This window comes from Trichechus manatus, unplaced genomic scaffold (assembly GCF_000243295.1).
Source record: "Trichechus manatus latirostris isolate Lorelei unplaced genomic scaffold, TriManLat1.0 scaffold00224, whole genome shotgun sequence".
Lineage (NCBI taxonomy): Eukaryota > Metazoa > Chordata > Mammalia > Sirenia > Trichechidae > Trichechus > Trichechus manatus.
The window spans coordinates 3,287,318-3,294,549 of NW_004444160.1; positions in this window are offsets into that span (position 1 = coordinate 3,287,318).

Sequence of the window (7,232 nt, forward strand, 5' to 3'; positions counted from 1 at the left end):
CATGGACTTCCAGGAGAATGAACAGATCTGTCTTGGAAGATGTACAGCCAGAATGCTCCTTAGAAGGGAGGATGGTGAGACTTCGTCATGTTATCTGGAGGGACCATTTCCTGGAGTATGACATCATGCTTGGTAAAGTAGAAGGTCAGCAAAAGAGAGGAAGACACTCAACGAGATGGACTGACACAGTGGCTGCAAAGATGGACTCCAGCATAGCAAGTATTGTGAAGATGGCGCAGGACCGGGCAGTGTTTTGTTCTGTTGTACAAAGGGTAGCTATGAGTCAGAACCGACTCAACAGCACCTAACAACAACAATGTGTTTTAGCTATTACTAGAAAGGTATAATCATAAAACAAGTGGACAATTGACAATACGGGATAGTTTTATGTATTGATTGTGATCACTGTAAAAGAGACAAAACAAAACCAAATATGAGAATTATAACATGAGCAATGTAAAATAGTATCTAGATTTCATGATTGACTAGAGTGAAAAAGCATTCCCCATTCCAAACTAATATTTTCAGTCATATATGCGCAAAACCAATCATATTAGTATTTACATTCTGGGTCCTAATTTTGCTTTGTTTTGTGACTTTGAACAAGTCATTTAACCTTTCTGAACTTCATATTTCTCCATCTGTAAAATGAAGTTAACTGCTATCCCTGCCTATATCATCTAGCTGTGATTGATGTGAAAATGATTTGTGATTTTTGCAAGAAAGGCACTATGCAAATCCAAGACCATATTATTATCTGAGATATAAAAGTCAATCATGTTTACCATTGTATAATATACTCAAGCTTAATGTCTATATCATATGGAATCTATTCTTATTTTTACTATAAGTAGTTTGTACATATGGTCTAATCTTAAAAATTCTAAAATGAAAATCCAAAATTCTAATACAAAGCATACACACACACGAAACAAACAGAATACAGAGGGAAAATTTCCTAGGTATATGTGAAACTTTATCCAGATAAAGTTTCTATATTTGAATAACTACTCTTTTGCTTGCTATCACCATGTCATCCAATAATTAATTTGGGTTTACTTTTCAAAGGCTCATTATTTAGTAAACATGAACATCTAAGATCTAGTTTCTATATTATTAAACCCCAGAAGTGCTATCCTCAAAAGTTTTTGGTTTAGTCTCCTAAACTTGACAAGTTTTCCTCATCTTCCTGCATAATGGTCTCAATTGTATTTCAGCTTTGGGAAGTACATGAAAAATCTTCTGAGCACACAAATTGTACGATGTGTTTATTAGACTAATGACCTGTTGCTAACATATCTGTGTCCATTGTCCCAAGAGAATCAAAGGCAAGGAATTAGTGGTTATGACATAATGATCAATGGTCATTATGTACTTAAGATTAAAAACATAAATCTAATTTTTCTTTTTTTTTATTTTTAGTTTGAAAATAGCATATTCAACTGGAAGCAGCTGGACAGATTTTCATAGCCATAAAGTTTCTAGGAATGCTTGCCTAGGCCAACAAATCCAAGTGTGCAAGAGTCCTAGGAATGTCAGGGTCTTACCAATGTCAGGTTCTTGAGGTCCACTCAATCTACCTAAGATACTCTAATTTTTTTTTTTTTTTTACAAACCAACACCAAGGAAAGAAAAATCTATTTTAAAAAAAAAAAGAACAAAAAAATCAAAGATGAACGTAAGATGTGGAAAGGAAAAATAGAATACAGAAGAAAAGATGCAAGACAAACCTGGAAGACAGACTGGAATTTGGTGTATTAATAGATGGTATTTGCTCAAGAAATGATTACCCTCCTCTAATAATTTTTATTGTAGAAAGTCCTGCAGGAAGGCGGAGGAAACATGGTGCTATAGGCAGAAGCACTTGGCCGACTCTCCACATCAAAGACCCAAAAAAACTAAGTAAAACAGAGACAAATGTCAAACCTGGAAGCCTGAGTGTCAAATGAAGAGATAAAGAACTCAGCCAAGCACTGAATGAAGTAAGAAACTGAAAGAGAACAGACAGCAAGGAGAGATACATGTGGAGGTCCCCTATCAGCTAATGCAGCTTAGATTCGTCATCTTGGACTCCTGTAGGAGATAAGTGGACAGGGAGTACTGGAAAGCAGCTCCACAGAGTTCCCAGCAGGAGACAAAGCACCCAGTAATCAGCAATATACAATTTCCCACCCCTACCCTTCCCCTACTTCCACACTTGGCCTCCTCTGCTTCCCACCAGCCTCAGTTTCTTGGCCAGGAGGCATCGGCTTCGGCCCCGTGCCACTGGGATTCGCCCTGCTTACACTGGCCAGCTCCCTGAGTGCCATTTGTTTATTGCAGGTGTTACTTTTTTCCGCTTCTTTTGGTTTCTTCTGTGCCTCTCACCACCTCCCACTCCTTTCTCTTGAATACCTGGCTCCATGTACCATCTTTGCTTCTTTTGAAAGGCTGTGAAGCACCGCTCAACTGGAGAACAGCTTCTCTGGCCCATGTCCCCCTGCTGATGGGATCCCCAGGGCTTTTTTCTTTTGTTTTCTTCTTCTTCTTTTTTTTTTTGTTATGTTTGTTTGTTTTCTTTTTCTTTTTGGGGCTTAGGAGCCCCTTTTAGCTGGGCTGTAATGTGTGCCTTGGGAGCCACTTCCCTGGTCTGTGCAGCCATGCTGGTAGGATTCTTGAGAGCATTTCTTTTTTCTTTTTCCTTTTTCCCACTTTTTTCCTTTTTTGTCTGTCTTCATTTCTCGGTTTGTCATCTCTGTATACTTACCTTCTTTTCCTGTCTCCTGAATATCTGGCACTGTACAACATCTCTACCTCTTCTAGCCAGCCTGTACTGTGAGGCCTGGGAGCCACTTCCCCAGTCTTCGCAGCAGCTGTGGTGTGATCCCTATGGGGCTTTGCATTTCTTTTTTTTCTTTCTAATTTATTTTTCCCTTTTGTTTTTCTCCATTTGTCAGTTGCTCATCTCTCCACTCCAATGGCTAGCTCCCTTAACATTCTTTTTTTGTTTGTTTGTTCGTTCATTGGTTTTTGGCTCCTGTTTCTCTCTCCTTTTCCCATACCCATCTTAGCTCCACACATCACAACCTTCCCCCTCCTTCCTGCCTACCTGCACCGTGTGCTGAACATCACATCCCCAAGCAGCACAGGCATGGCCTACTGGAACCTGTCCTGCACTGATTCCTGGCCAGCTGTGTCAGCCCTATTATGTGCCACAAACAACCCATCCCAGCCCCTCTCCTTCAGCTTGACCTGCCTTGCTGCATGATAGTTGAGTGACTGGCCCTGCCCATTGGACAAGAAGGTGAAAATTATCGTGCCCACAGATGAGCAAAGAACAAAGAATGCACAGCTTACTTGCTCAGACATAATCAAATAAAACAAAAAAAGCAGGATGAAACAAACAAATCTACAATCAATAAAAAAGAAAATAACTACTGAATGTCCCAAAGACAGCAGACAATATCAAAACAAAAAAACAGGACAGGATGTTTCCAGTAGGTGCCCAAAATAAAACACCAGATGACTTTCCAGTAGAAGAAAAGGAAAGTGAACTAACTGCTAGGGAATTCAAATCTCTACTATTCAGAACTATCTAAGAGTTGAAGTAAAAAGTAGACAAAAATGACAAAAAAAACAGACAAATTCATGGAAAAGGCAGGCAAATTCAGGGAAAATACAGACAAAAAAATGGAAGAATTCAGGAAAATAATACAAGAACAATATGCCAAAATAAATTCAAGACTAGAAATCATACAAAAACAACAGTAAGAAATCCAAAAGATAAACAAGATTTCAGGAATGGACAGAGTCATAGAAGGGCTGAGGAGCAGCCTTGAAACCATGGAAGACAGGATAAGAGAAATTGAAGATAAACACTTAGATACAACTCTGTTTGAGGAAAAATCAGAAAGAAGAATGAGGAACAATGAAGAAATCCTGAGAATTATGTGGGATACAATCAAAAGCAAAAACTTTTCAGTGGTTGGAGTTCTAGAACAAGGGGAGAAAACAGAAAAAAACAGAGAGGATCATTGAAGAATTGCTGACAGAAAACTTCCCTAATATAAAAAACGAAAAGCTGACCATCCAAGAAACTCAACAAACACCATATAGGATAGACCCAAAAAGAAAATCATCAAGGCATATCATAATCACACTTGCAAAAACCAAAGAAAAAGAAAGAAACCTGAGAGCAGCTTGAGAAAAATGAAAAGTCACATACACAGAAGAAACAATAGGACAAAACCCTGATTATCTGGCAGAAACCATGCAGGCAAGAAGGCAATGGGATGAATATATAAAACCCTGAAAGAAAAAAAATTACCAACCAAGAACAATATATCCTCCAAAACTCTCAAATATGATGGTTAAATTAGGACATTTCCAGAGAAACAGAAATTAAGGGACTATATAAAAACCAAACCAAACTCAAATGACTTATTAAAGGGAGTCCTTCGATCTGAGAACAAACAACACCAGACCACAGGCTGAATCTAGGAAGCGGGATCATACTAGCCAGATATCAACCTAGCAAATAAAGTCCCAACGACTATTCAAAACCAAAAGAATTACAACAGGAAAACAGAGAGGTTAATTTATAAATGACAACAACACCAGAACAATAAAAGAGGGCATGAATGGTGTAGGTAGAGAACTTTCTAATGGAGTGGAGGGCAAGGTAATACCAAGCAATAATAGACTCATCTAAACCTAGGAAGATAAAGGTAAATTTCAAGGTATCCACAAAGAAACTTAACAAACCTACTCATCAAAATAAAGAAGAAAAACAAAGACTCAGTAAAAACAAAATCTACAAAAACAAAAGAAATGAAAAAAAAATCACAAACAAAGGGAATTCAGCACAGGAGAGTAAGAGGAACAAAGAAAACATTGGCACCACAAAAAAAAAAAAAAATCACTACAAACTGACACCAATAAACTCACACCTATCAATAATTACACTGAATTTAAATGACCTAAATGCACCCATAAAGAGACAGAGAGACACACAATGGATAAAAAACAGGATCCATCAATATGCTGTCTACAAGAGTCATACCTTAAAAAAAAAGACATAAATTTGTTAAAAATCAAATGATGGATAAAATTATATCCAGCAAACAGCTACCAAAAAACAGCAGGAGTGGCAATACTAATCTCAGACAAAATACTTTAAAACAAAATCCACCATAAAAGACAAACAAGGGCACCATATCATGATGAAACAGACAATCTATCATGAAGACATAAGCATAATAAACATCTATGCACCCAATGATAGGGTTCCAAAATACATAAAAGAAACTCTACAGCACTGAAAAGAGAAATTGACAGTTCCACAATAATAGTAGGAGACTCCAAGACACCACTATCGGTAAAGGACAGAACATCTAGAAAGAAACTCAACAAAGAAACTGAAGACCTGAAGGACACAATCAGCAAACTTGACCTCATAGACATATACAGAAAACTCCACCCTACAGCTGCAAAGTACACATTCTTTAGCAACCCACAGGGAACGTTCTCCAGAATAGACCACATATTAGAACACAAAGCAACCCTCAACAAAATCCAAAACGTTGAGATAATACAAAGTACCTTCTTTTACCACAATGCCATCAAGGTAGAAATTAACAACAGGAAGAGCAAGGAAAGAAAATCAATTACATGGAAACTGAACAACACTCTGTTTACAAACCACTGGGTAATGGAAGAAATCAGAGATGGAATCAAAAAATTCCTAGAATCAAATAAGAATGAAAACACATCATACCAAAACCTTTGGGATACAGCAAAGCCTGTCCCCAGAGGTCAATTTATAGCAATAGATGCACACGTCAAAAAGGAAGAAAGGGACAAAATCAAAACATTAGCTACACAACTCAAACAAATAGAAAGAGAACAGCAAAAGAAAGCCCACAGCCACTAGAAGAAACGAAATAATAAAGATCAGAGCAGAAATAAATGAAATAGAGAATAGAAAAACAATAGAAAGAATCAAGAAAACCAAAAGTTTGTTCTTTTAAAGAATCAATAAAATTGACAAACTACTGGCCAAACTGACAAAAGAAAAACAGGAGAGGACGCAAATAATCCAAATAAGAAATGAAATGGGGGACATTACAACAGACCCAACAGAAATAAAAAGGATCATAACAGAGTACTATGAAAAACTATACTCCAACAAATTTGAAAACCTGGAGGAAATGGATAAACTTCTAGAAGCACACTACCTACCTAAACTAACACAAAAGAAGGTCAAAAATCTGAGCAGACCCATAAGAGAAGAGATTTAAAAGGTAATTAAAAAAAAAAAAAACTTCCAACAAAAACAATCCCCGGCCCAGAAGGCTTCACTGGAGAATTCTAGCAAACATTCAGAGAAGAGCTTATACCAGTACTACTCAAACTATTTCAGAACATAGAAAAGGAAGTGATACTTCTGAATTCACTCTATGAAGCCAGCATAACCCTTATACCAAAACCTGGCAAAGACACCAAAAAAAAAAAGAAAATTACAGACCAATATCTCTCATGAACATAGATGCAAAAATTTTCAACAAAATTCTAACCAATAGAATTCAGCATCATATCAAAAAGTAATACACCATGACCAAATAGGATTCATACCAGGTATGCAAGGATGGTTCAACATTAGAAAATCAATCAACAGAATCTACCACATAAATACAAGGAAACAACAGAATCACATGATCATCTCAGTCGACACAGAAAAGACATTCGACAAAGTCCAACACCCATTTCTGATAAAAACTCTCAATAAAATATAGAAGGGAAATTTCTTAATATAAAGGGCATCTATGCAAAACCAACAGTCAACATCATTGTTAATGGAGAGAGGCTGAAAACATTCCCCTTGAGTACAGGAACAAGACAAGGATGTCTTTATCACCACTCCCATTTAACCTTGTGCTGGAAGTCCTAGCTAGAGCAATAAGGCAAGAAAAAAAAAAAAGGGGCATCCAAGTTGGTAATTAAAAAGTTAAACTGTCCCTATTTGTGGATAATATGATACTATACATAGAAAAGCCAAAAGAGTCCACAAGAAAACTACAGGAACTAATAGAAAGATTCAGCAGAGTAGCAGACTACAAGAAAAACATTCAAAAATCAGTTGGATTCCTATACACCAATAAAGAGAATGATGAAAAGGAAATCAGGAAAACAATACCATTTATAATAGCCCTTAAGAAAAATAAAATACTTAGGAATAAATCTAACCAGAGATG